Here is a 13,817-nt window from a genome sequence, read left to right as displayed (position 1 = left end):
ATAAGAAGAAAACATAAATATTAAGAAAATTTTTAAGAAATAATACGAAAGTATTATTATTGTTATCATTGAAAGTATGAATTAAATAATAATAATACAAATCATCATAATAATGATAATCACAAAAATGATAATAGTGGTAATAATCATAATGATAAAAAGGATAAAAAAATAGAATGACATTAATGATGGTGGAAATAATAATAATAAATAATAGTAATACTGATAATAATTATTGTTATAGTGAAAAAAAAAAAAAAAGAATTACAATAACAACAATAACAATAGAAATAGTAATAATAGGAAAAATGATGATTCTTACAAGATTTTTATTGGGAGTAATCGGAAAATATAAGGTTACCCTTTTCTCTGGTAATCTAAGTAACACGCCGTTCAACGACGATGATAATGATGATGTTGAGGAAGATGATGATGATGATGAGAATAATAATAATGATGGTAAATATAAACAAGGTAATACTAACAAATACAATATATGTAGTAGAAGGAACAACAACACTAGCAACAACAACAACAATAAGAACATCAACAGCAGGAACAACAACACTATCAACAACAACAATAATAACAATAACATCAACAGCAAGCACAACAACACTATCAACAATAGTAGCAGCGATAAGAACAACAACAACAACAAGAAATGAATCAGTGTGAACATTGATAAGAATAAACTCTCGGTACTGATGAATCCTCTATTGCTCAAACTCAATACCATCTTCACTGTCCTGAATAATAATGAGGGAAAAGCTGGGTACCTAGAATCTTGATAGATAAAAATGTCACTCTTGAGACCTTGGAGGAAGCAGTCGATGTTTTAGAAAAAAAAATATACAAAGGTCATTCGTCAGTTTTTCTGGATTTGAAGAACTTAATGCGAATATGGACAAGGGCTAGGGAGCATAAAATACCTAGAAACGAAAACGATAAGACCCCTCTCTCCTGCATTACGAATAGAGGCACCGGACCACACATACCCGACATTTTAAAATCTTGCGCGAGTCACGTGCAAAGACATTCTATCACTTGCAAAATTAGGCTCGTCGATATGAAACAACCACGACGACGATGACGATGACGACGACGACGACGACGACGACGACAAAACCTTTTTACGTAATCTGGTATTAATATTGGGAAAGGAATATTGTCTAGAAACCTGTGAGAGCGCCGGAGCCAGTGCACTTCTCTTCAATTTGCTCTATTGCGTCTTTTTGCGTAGAGAGTACGAAAAGAAAAATAGTGCAAAAAAGAGAAGAGTCATTCAGAGATGTTCGTAATGCCGAGGAAAGACCCTGGGCAAATAAATTTCATCAGATTCTTAGAAAGGAAAATATAGTAAGGTCTTGTTTTTCCGATCGTTACAAACGCGCGACAGACTCTCTGGTGTTTTTGGCAGAACCTATACAGTGGCTCAGTAGCAGCAACAGCAGTGTTATGAAAAGACATTCAACGCAAAACGAAATGAGAGGAATAAGTCTCGAGAGTATCTCGACTGGCATACGAGGAGGATCGTCCCTGATACGAAATAATCTTGTCAAATTCTGGAACCTAGTAACATTCATCCCTTTCCGAAATATAATGATGATGATGATAATGATGATGACTTTAATAGCGTCGATGAAAAAAATTTCATTTTTCGACCTGGATTTTTTTATGTAGAAATTGTAGATTTTTTTGCCGCTCTAGGGGCGTCGGTGATTAAAAATGTCAAATAGAAGAGACGGGGGTTACACGTCAGATCGTCACTAACTCTATATACATACATGTGTATATATACACACATATATACATATACACACACAAGTATGTGCATTTCTGTCGACTACATATGTTACGTTATTGATTAAAGACAGAAAGAAAAAAGTATACAGGATATGAAAATCATGTCTAGAAACTTATACGGTACGGCTCTGAAAGGTTCACTCTGTGTATATTGGGTATGCTCTCTCATGAGTGCAGCCTACCGCTACTATGACTGTCATAAAGCCTGTGACTACATGAATTTTAACAACTATCTTACTAAGAAGTACAACACGAATGTGACAACATGACGTGCGAATGTTATCCGAGCTGCAACATGTACAATATGCTACTACTGAGAGACATATACGATGATATTCTCCGACTTTTTATTGTGGGCATAGCTATAGTGAATTACATGGTGATTAATCCCAACATCGTTCGCTATCAAATCGTCCGGGATACTACACTGGCGGCAGATCAGATTTTCATGCGTATGGGATATGGATATGACGGCCTGTATTATTTTCCCAGACTAATTCAAATAACACAGACTGGACTTGGTGTCACTCCTGCGGTATGCTGGAATACTGCGTATTACTATCTCTCGGATTCGTAATGCTATTGCTCAGCTATAAAGCGTCTTCCCAAAAGAAAGAGAAGAGGATTTGGAGTGATATTCATTCTTCTCCTCCATCACTGACTGCTGGCGAAGCGGTTGACACTAAATGAAAACTTCACCTCCCTGTTACTCCTACAACGAACTGGTTGAAGATTGAAAATGTTATATATTTACCGGATTACCGAATATGTAAAATTAATGTATCAAACCCATTATTTGACTTGACTTACATTTCAGTTAATGTAAAATATGTGTCATTGGGTAAATACCATATCTCTTATTACTTACGATTATGCTTTTGTTTACCATTTCAGAATGTAATATACCTATTATATATAAACTTGTCTTACTTTTACAATTATATTATACCATGTGTCCTTAGGTAAATAAAGATTTTTTTAAACATGCACAAGAGTTTAATTTTTTCCTTGATTTTTGTTACCATACTCAGATTCAATAAAGAATAATAGAAGATGGAAAAATTCCTTTTAGATACCATTCAGGGTGTAGATGTCTTATCGTCCTTCAAGATTAAAACGCTTAGATGAAAAGATTAAAACGCAAAGGTAGTCCGCTCATGATTTTGAGAAATTATACAAAGACCATACCGGTGTAGCAGATCTGACGAACGTGCCGATGACATTTTGATTAAAATACTCTATAAATAAAAGCTACCATTTTATTAAATAAATGAAGATAAAATCTTTGGCGTAAACACGAGATGTCTAAACAGAGGGATTAGCCCGATTGTGTTTATGCTAAACTATCGAAGAAGACCTTACATTAGTACACAATGATTTGCATGTCTTGGGTCCCGCCAAGAAGGTGACCTAAGGAGCATAGCAACCCCTCTAGACAGAGAGGCCGGGGCCAGCCCTGAGGGCTGCCGTGTTGTGTTCGTCTTTGTGGAAAACCAGAGATAAGTATTGGCTTTTCGTATATTTGGGCAGGATTTATTACATGTGTAAGTAATAAAAGATATTCTTGCCAGTTCCGAAGTGTTTGGTTTGCGTATCACACATAATATTCATATATGGTTTTATGTCTCATGAGTATTTTTTTTTAAGAAAAAAATCAGTGCCTTACATAATGCTCGCTACCATGTGTTAATTAGATCTATAATCGAACTAAAGATTGAAGAGAAATAAAGGACGTAATTAGGACATTGTCGAGGCACAAGAGATACGGAAATAAGTTTAAAATAATAGCCTCAAATAAAAACAAAGTATTAAAACACATCGAAGAAATAAAATCGTGGATTTCACCACACCGGGCGTCTCATCGGCATTGTTCTTGGTGAGAATAGGCAGCCCCTCGTCCAGAGAAAGGATGGTCCTCTCGATGGACATGTTAGACGTTCTCAGGGATTACACTAATAGTGTATCTACCGTAGCACCAGTCTCCTGGCAGGTTTTCCACGATCCGGCATTACACACTTACCTGATACATCAGTTGACCGACTGCAATTTGTATAATAATAGTTATTTCTTAAACGATCCCTTGCCGAGAATAGGCGAACTCGTATCTTTCAGGTTTAGAGGGGGGATACCTCAGAACATTATTTTTCCAATCGGGGCTAGTACGGTAAACTGGCTTTCCTGCGTCAAGAGTTCGAGAAGGAGGGGAGAAATTCTCATGAAGAGACCAACGGAAGCTTCCGATGTTAGCCACAGTAAAAGTATACGATTGGTCGCAAAGCAGCTTGCTAACGTACAAGCGAATTTAAAAGAGGATGATGCTAGGCGTCTTCGCCTTTGGCGTTATTTCTATTTCATCGATGATGCGACCGAAAGAGTAGGAATGATGCATCACAATCCCTTTGCTCTGTCTCACATATCTTTCGACATATGATCAAGGCATCGCCGATGAACGAGCATGATTTTTCTCTGGCGTTTACGGGAGATTGTTTTTCAAGGGAAAGTGTTATGTTATCCGATATCGTGCGTGGGGGAAGAACATCGATTTTTTCCCACTCTTACAGGCCGTTATAGAATACAAGATTAATAATTACAAGAAAAAAATAATATTATGAATAGGAATAAGAATAACTGGATTGACATATGGAAACAGAGTATTGGGGAAAGTGGCTACAATCTTCGATCCACAGATAATGTAATGGAAGATGTGAATGATCCAGTGGAACGACTTAAGTACATAATCAAAACGTCGAATAGAATTCACACCGACAAAAAAGATGCCGTCGTCGATTTTACGGCTACTGCATTACATTTTTATCATAGAGAAATCCTGAACAATATAACAATATCCCCTCTTGCCATAAAGGAGGAAGTCAAAGAGCTTCTCCTAATAACGGCTATCAAACAGGAGTGGATTTTATTGTACAGCATGCTCCAATAGATTCAGTTTGATATACTTCACTTAATCTTCAAACTGTTTGTGCCCATCTTAATCGCAGTTCTGTTCTAAGGCAACCTGTCCCGGACGGTAGTTCACGCTGCCGCCCAAAATTAAACATATGCAAGAGACAAGCAGTATATTTTACACTGTCAAATATTCTCATCGCTCTACTATCTGTGCCAACCCCATTAGTGTGGCTCGACCTTTTTCCCAGTTCGATCAGAACGACTCGGAAGGGATTGTATCATCAACGCTATCGGTTCCGCTCGTTACGGATGTAGCCAATATGTTTAAATGTTTATCTTCAAAAATGGATCAGATGGATTTTTTTTCAGAAATATGGTATGTCTGTTATAAAATCTAGGCCCTTATTAACCAATAATAATGATAATGATAATAATAATAATGATGATGATGATGATGATAATAATAATAATAATAATAATAATAATAATAATAATAATAATAATAATAATAATAGTAATGATAATATTAAGAAATGCTCGAAAATGCGTACAAAAATAAAGAACAAAGTAAAAAGATGATTAATGTGAGAACATCCTCCTCCTCCAAGAGAAAATGTAACACTGTTAATCAGAAAGGAAAAGCACCAGCGAAAAAAAAACAAAAAAACAAAAAAACACAAAGCTCTTAATCAACAGTGATGACAGTAGTGTTGCTGCTGCTGCTGTTGCTGCTGCTGCTGCTGATGATGATGATGATGATGATGATGATAGTGACGATGATGACGACGACGACGATGACAACAATCATGTTGTTACTATTATAGCTAACGATAGAAATAGTGCTACGAGATCATCATCATCATCTGCCAACGATTCAGAAGGGTGTTCTCATTGGAGTGCATCTGCGAGAATTACGTATCGAAATTCGAAGAAGACGGAGGAGAAGAAAAATAAAAGAAAGAGTAATGAAGATGACATTTCGAGTGATAAACCATTGTCAAATGAACAGTATAACGACAACGACGACGAAGAAGAAGATATCCAATTAATGAATTATCTCATATGACACTTTCAAGTGAACAGAAAAATGAATACTACGAGAAAATACAAAACACATTAAAAAGACCAAGCAAGAAAAAAAATTATTCGAATGATGATATGCCATCCATCACATTGAAAGGCATATTAAATATAATCGAGGAATGTTTTGGTATAATAAAGGGAACGATTATTACGTCTATGCATGGAAATGTACGAGATTATTAAAATAATGGTAATAATAATAGTGGTGGTGGTGGTGGTAGAAGAACTAATAATAAGAGGAAGAACAATAATAATAGTAATAACAACAGTAGTAATAGTAATAAAGATAATGACAATAATAATAATAATAATAACAATAGTAGTGACAAAAGTGGCGAGAGAACGCCTATCGAATACAGAAATCGAAATGAAATTATTGAAGGATTTTTAGAGCTTCTAATGGACCCACCCTGATTTAAGACACCAAATACGAGTTAAATACGAGTTCTACGGAAAAGCATCTACACAACTTGTTAGAAGCACTACGACTAAATCCTGTTTTTAGAGCGATAGAAGGTACAAACGATTCATGGGAACGCATGATCGTTTTATGGAATATAGGCAAATATATAAATAGGGTAATTACGGGTCTTATCGCGGTCGATCTAGCTTCTTTGATAGATCAAAGAAAAGGTTCGAGAAAAGCTCTCAGAAGAGGTACCGTCATGAAACAGAATGAGTTTAATTACAGAGAGGCCGGCAACTCGCCAGGAGAGATGCGCGATACGATCGTGCCGAACTGTATGTCAAAATTGACTTGCATTTCTGGTGTAAAAATAAGAAACAAAAATGTCACCATTTTTTCTGACGATCACTTAAACTACTATTTACTGGCTACTGAGATATTTATCGACAAAGCATCACAGAATACTCTACTGAGACTTAGAGACTTTTGTCGCAAGAAAGATAATGCATCGTCGTCGTCGTCAATGCGAGACTGGAACGAGCAAGTGTTTAAACCGATAGCCAGAGGCGACGGATGGGTATCAAAAACGACGTCAACGATGCAAACGATGTAAACGTGAGACAACCCAAAGACTTTTCTGGTTGCTTAAAAAGATCGTCATCGACAAAGAATTATTGGCCTCTACAATGTCGAAGAAGAATCAAATAAAAAGAGCAATGGGGTCTTACAGGGAACCGTATTTCCAGACTGAAGAGGAAAGAGGAGGAGGAGGAGGAGGAGAAGGAGAAGATGAAGAAGAAGAACAACAACAACAAGCACGGGTAACTGAAGTCGGAAGAGTCGGAGTAGAAGCAAAGGGAAAAGATCGGGGTATAAGAGAACACCAGTATAAACCATCGACTCCAGTTACTTTCACCCCTCTCGAAAGTACGAATTCAGATATTCTTCAACAAGCTCTCGAATCAATAGATGGACATAATAAAATTACAATATGCATCGACAACAACTACGACGACGACGACGATGCGCCCACCGCCATCATCATCATCATCATCCTCACCAACATGACGAAGACGATCATCAGATTATAGAATCGCCTGTATCCTCAGCTACTCTTCAACAAACGATCGAAACAGGAAATGGACTTGATAATATCGTTAGCTTTAATAATGACGATGACGACGACCATCATTACATGATGTCGCCAATAACATTTCCCTCTTTTGACGATACTAACCCATTCGATACAGGACTAGTATCATCAGCAAGCGGAATACAGAACGATGAAGATATATTCTCTTTTACCCTGACTACTGTCGGTGGTGATGGCACCACCACTACTGCTACTACTACTACAAGACCACCTACTACTGCGACTACAACTACTACCACTGCTATTAATAATAAAAAAGAATGTACATATTACAATGGATGAAATGATACCCTATACATACACCTCACGGTATCGAACAAAATATTCTTTTTTTTCATCAGTCAAATAGACGGTATCAGCACTCTGTGGTTTTTTTATTTTATAAAGGCAAATAACATTACAAACATTACTCTGATGTTTAGTTTTATGGTCTTTCTTTGCAACTGCATGTTTTATATATGTATTGCATTATAATATGGTTCTATGAGGTTCAGAACTCTGTGTGTAGATTTCAGATATGCGGTGTGATGAAAAAATGACAAATGGAATAGAATGATACACTCAACAAATATCTACCGACTTATTTTTTATTTCAGTTTCATAAAGAAGACAAATGGAATAAAATGATACACTCAACAAATATCTACCAACTTATTTTTATTATTATTATTATCTTTCTCTACAACTACATCTTATTCACATACTATGTATTATATATATATATATATACATATATATATATAATATATATATATATATATATATATATAATATATATATATATATATATATATATATATATATTGTGTGTGTGTGTGTGTGTGTGTGTGTGTGTGTGTGTGTGTGTGTGTGTGTGTGTGTTTCATTATATATGGTTTATGAGGTTAGTACTCTTGTGTGGTTTCTTTCATAAAAAAGACAAATGGAATAAAATGATACACTCAACAAATATCTATAATATTTTTTTTATTATTATTATATACTTTCTTACAACTACATACTTATCTATGAATTACAATATATTGGTTATAGCTTTTAGATCGTAATACGTTATTATTATTACATGTAGGTTAAATCATATACTCTATTTGATTACAGGAACTATTGTTATTTTTATCTATTATTATTACTATTATTGTTATTATCTAGCGTTTATGACTGACTAATATTAAAAATGGATAGATAGAAAGATGGATAAACAGACACAGACAGACAGACAGACATATTCAATCGGCTTCTTCGATTACTGGCTCTTTATCCTTTCCGTTTTCAGTTTTATCGTTCGGTTCAGACTTGTAAGAAGAAACGTCTTGCATCATCTTACTCTGTAACCTTTCTAGTTCTTGGCTCTTTTTTACATATGCCTCTTTCGGAATTCCCGAATTATCTGTATCAACAATCCATTTCAGCATCTCGTCTATCTGCTTCTCATAATCCTCTTGATTAGCCGATGTGGTCATTGATAGAAGGTCCTTCATCCGGTAACAGGCTTGTTCCAATCTATTCTTTTCTTCAATAGCCTCTTTTACTTTCTTATCGTTCTCTTTGTTCCTTTCAGCTTCCTGAATCATTCGCTCTATCTCTTCTTTAGATATGCGGTGTGATGCTCTTTTCGACCGCCTTTACATCGAGAATTCCATTAACGTCAACGTCAAAGGTTACCTTGATCTGAGGCGTACCCCTCGGAGCTTTGGGTATCCCATTCAACACGAAAGTGCCTAGCAGGTTATTATCTCCGGTGTACGGACGTTCTCCCTCGAACACCTTGATCTCCACGCTTTCTTGATTGTCCGTGTAAGTCGTGAAGGTGTTATTCCTGCTTGCAGGAATGCTCGTGTTTCTCTCGATCAATGTTGACATCTCTCCACCGTGCGTCTCTATACCTAACGACAGAGGAGTCACGTCGATAAGGAGCATTTCGGAAAGAGCTCGACTCGAGTCCCCAGATATGATGGCTGCTTGTACAGCGGCTCCGTAAGCGACGGCCTCGTCCGGGTTGATAGGTTTGCTCAGGTCCTTTTCGAGATAGTCCCACAGGAGTTTTTGCATCTTAGGTATGCGGGTAGATCCCCCGACCAACACGATGTCGCTTACGGAACTCTTGTCCATCCTGGCATCTTCTAAGGCCTTTCCTACGAGATCGATAGTGCTTTGAAAGAGACTATTGCAAATCTCGTCGAATCTAGCACAAGTCATGGTGAAGTTCATATCGATGCCACTGACTCTAGTATGATTTCAGTCTGAGTGGACGACGGCAGAGTTCTCTTGGCTTGTTGGCATGCGGTTTTTAAGCTTCTCAGTGCTCGTTTGTTGGCCTTTATGTCTTTTTTTGTATTTCCTTTTGATTTCTTTCGCAAAATGTTCAACCATCTTATCATCGAGGTCTTCCCCTCCCAAGTGAGTGTTTCCAGCGGTGGCTTTAACCTCAATCACTCCTTCGGCCAAAGTCAACATCGATACGTCAAACGTGCCACCGCCCAAGTCGAATACTAATATTTTTTTTTCCTTCGCTGATATTCTTATTGTTGTTGTTGCTGCTGCTGCTTTTATTATAGTTATTGCTGTTTGTATTTAGACCGTAGGCAACGGCAGCTGCCGTCGGCTCGTTAATGATTCGCTCGAAATTAAACCCGGCAATAGTTCCAGCGTGTTTAGTCGCTTGTCGCTGAGAATCGTTAAAGTAAGCCGGAACTGTAATGAGCACTCTATTCACCGCGGTGCCCAAATACGCTTCGGCCGTTTCTTTCAATTTCGATAAGACCATCGACGATATCTGTTCGTGAGAATAGAATTTCGGCTCGTCCATATACATCACGCTTATCACAGGCTTGTTGCCCTCGCCGTGAATAACTTCGAACGGCCAGTTCTCGATTTCCTTGAGCACCGTGGGATCGTCGTACTTTAAACCTATGGCGCGCTTTACATCATACACGGTATTGGTGGGATTTGTCCCGGCTTGATTTTTAGCAGCTTCGCCTATCAACCTCTCCTTGTTGTTCAAGGCCACGTAGGACGGTGTAGTATAGATATCCCAATATCTATACTGAGCGTGGTATATCTATATACATGGATAACACATCCTAATAAGAGACGTCGATCGAACATCATCATGATAATCAGGAAGCGGAGAAGGAGGAGGAGGAAGATGATGGTGATGATAATGATGATAATAATAATCCGTCATATGAACCAGTTACGGTTAACAAATCTTATGATAATTATTACCTCGCATCTGGCATATTTGGTGACAACAGTATATTCGGTAGGAAATTAATTTCGCTTGTTGAAGAAGGCGATTTGCCGGTTTACAAAAATTGACAAACTGTGTTCTTTCTAATGAAAGCATTAGTAATCCATTTGTAACTTTTTATATTCAAAATCTGATAGACATCATCTCCATACAAGGGGAACGTCTAAGAAACATAAAATTGTTTAATTACGAATCATCCGATATGTCGTCGTCCTCCTCCTCCTCTCTATCTGCTATTAAGTTTTCAAGAAATAAGCTACATATCCTTAATGATTCGATGTTAGCAGCGCGTGAAATTGCCAAGTCTTCTCTAATCATTCACTACGAAGGCAGTCTTTTAACAAACATAAACAACAACAATAATAATGACAACAATAATAATAATAATAATAGGATTAAAAAAACGACAGATAATGGTTTATTACAGATCATAGAGGGTATCCTCGAAGTGCAGTCTTCTGCTCATACTCTATTTACAGGTATTTTTTCGTCTCTTTTAAGGAAAGCATTTCCCAAGGAATACGGAAACACACACAATTCTGGTAACAGTATACTACAGAAGCACGTTAATACTATTTCGCCGTTCGGACCTCATTCGGTGCTGTCTTCTCTCTATGCAATAGAATTCGTTTCCATAAGAAGAAATATACCGAGAACACTCCATCTGTTAAAAAAGAGAAATTGCGATAGATTGAACACCGACACAGAAAGAGAAAAATCGTTGGAGACGCCCAAAAAACATATTGAAAATAGCGGGGCAGCAACTCTCAATCTTATAAATCTAATCGGAACTGAAAACAAGAAGAATACAATTATTTCGCCGTACTCTTTGAACAGTCTGATGAAAGGTTTATTGACAGTTTTAGCGAAAACCGTTTACATAACTAAACTTAGAGAATTCAGTGGTGATCCCGGAGGTGTTGGCGGCGGCGGCGGAGATGTATTGGTATTAACGATTATACCGGAAATCGTAGAATGGCTAGTTGAACATCTTGTATCTCAGATAAATATGCTCATGTCTACCTTTTTACAGACCAAGTTACCCAGCGGGTTCGACGATCTCATATACGAATCTAATAGAAAGAGAATGGCCTCTACCACTACCGACTCCGAGATAGGTAAACTGTTCAGTCAATAACTTCACTCAAGTGATGGCAAATGATTATCTCACCAAAATCGAAAGCGCTCTCAACCTACCGCATTCGGATCAACGCCATCGTATTAGAGAACAACTCATTCGGCTAGTAGTGGATAAATCGATGAACGTCTTAAGGAAACAGTGTTGGACAATTGCAATTATGGCCATCATGATCGTTATGGACCACACTCGGGTCTTAACAACCAATATTCGCCATGTTAACGTGACTGGGAATAACGACAAATTTAAATTGACAGCTTTCCTCGATAGACTTAATGCTAATACAAATGACAAAAAACACCTCAAGGAAGTTATCTCTGCCGTGTGTTTATCGGTGGCTAACGATGCGGCTCTTTCATTCGCCAGACTGTCCAATTCGCACTTTATGCACATCCTTCAGAGATTTAATATAGTGCCACACACGGATGATCATCGACAAAGGGGCAGAGAAAATAATATGAACTATTATTATATCAGTAAAAGGAATTATAATATCAGTAAAAAAGAATAATAACGTTAGTGTAAATAATAATAATAGTAGTAATAGTAATAATAATAATAATAATAATAATAATAATAATAATAATTATAATAATAATAATATTATAAAATAATATAATCATAATAATAGATACTTTCTTATACCTAATAGGAGATTTAAAAAGGATCACAAACAACCGCTTAAACAATCTTCTAAAGTCACAATCCTCGAGAGCAGCATAAACAAATATCAGAATGTCCCAAGTTAACCACTTCTACGATATTATCTTTAAGCCATCTTTCGTTCCATCATCATCATTCATCATCATGAACATCATACAGTTATTATAGAAAAATTGAAAAAAAAAAAAATAATAATAATAGTAATGACAACTATGATGATGATGATGATGATGAGGAGGAGGAGGATGAAGATGAGGATGAGGATGAAGAAGATGGTGATGATGATGATGATAATGAAGATAGTAAGGGTTATGACAACAACAACAATGAAGATGAGGATGAAAATGATATTGATAATGATGATGATGAAAATGATAATTATTACATCGACGACGACGACGATGAACATGATGATGATGATGATGGTGATGATGATGATGGCTGGATAGTTTTCTCTAATGAAAAAAGAGTAAGATTTTCTCCCGAGACCACTATAATAATTTTCTATGCTTATAATTATTAGGATAATAAAAAAAAATACAATCATATGTTTTTTATTTCAAATATATAATAACATAGGATGATTAAAAAAATAATTTACAATTATGTGTAAGCGGCAAACATTTTTTTCTACAATTTCTACATTAAAAAATCCAGGTCGAAAAATGAAACATTTTTCATTGACGCTATTATAGTCATCATCATCATCATCATTATATTTCGTTAAGGGATGAATGTTACTAGGTTCCAGAATTTGACCGACAAGATTATTTCGTATCAGGGACGATCCTCCTCGTATGGTGAGAGATACTCTCGAGACTTATTCCTCTCATTTCGTTTTGCGTTGAATGTCTTTTCATAACACTGCTGTTGCTGCTACTGAGCCACTGTATAGGTTCTGCCAAAAACACCAGAGAGTCTGTCGCGCGTTTGTAACGATTGGGAAGACCTTACTATATTTTCCTTTCTAAGAATCTGATGAAATTTATTTGCCCAGGGTCTTTCCTCGGCATTACAAACATCTCTGAATGACTTCTCTTTTTGCACTATTTTTCTTTTCGTACTCTCTACGCAAAAAGACGCAATAGAGCAAATTGAAGAGCAGTGCACTGGCTCCGGCGCTCACACAGGTTTCTAGACAATTTTCCTTTCCCAATATTAATACCAGATTACGTTAAAAGGTTCTGTCGTCGTCGTCGTCGTGGTTGTTCATATCGACGAGCCTAATTGTGCAAGTGATAGAATGTCTTTGTACGTGGCTCGCGCAAGATTTTAAAAATGTTGGGTATGTGTGGTCCGGTGCCTCTATTCGTAATGCAGGAGAGAGGTGTCTTATCGTTTTCGTTTCTAGGTATTTTATGCTCCCTAGCCCTTGTCCTTCGCATTAGTTCTTCAATCCTAAAAACTGACGACT

At 36.8% G+C, this 13,817-nt stretch overlaps 1 pseudogene; it reads right to left on the bottom strand.

Moving 5' to 3' along the window:
• Positions 1-8,578: 8,578 nt before the first annotated feature.
• On the bottom strand, positions 8,579-10,591 carry LOC119568521 (annotated as a pseudogene).
• Between the last annotated feature and the right edge of the window lie 3,226 nt (positions 10,592-13,817).

The sequence above is a fragment of the Penaeus monodon genome, chromosome 44 (genome assembly GCF_015228065.2).
Source record: "Penaeus monodon isolate SGIC_2016 chromosome 44, NSTDA_Pmon_1, whole genome shotgun sequence".
NCBI lineage: Eukaryota > Metazoa > Arthropoda > Malacostraca > Decapoda > Penaeidae > Penaeus > Penaeus monodon.
The sequence above is the reverse complement of the archived record's forward strand: the minus strand, read 5'-3'. Positions and strand labels throughout refer to the sequence as shown.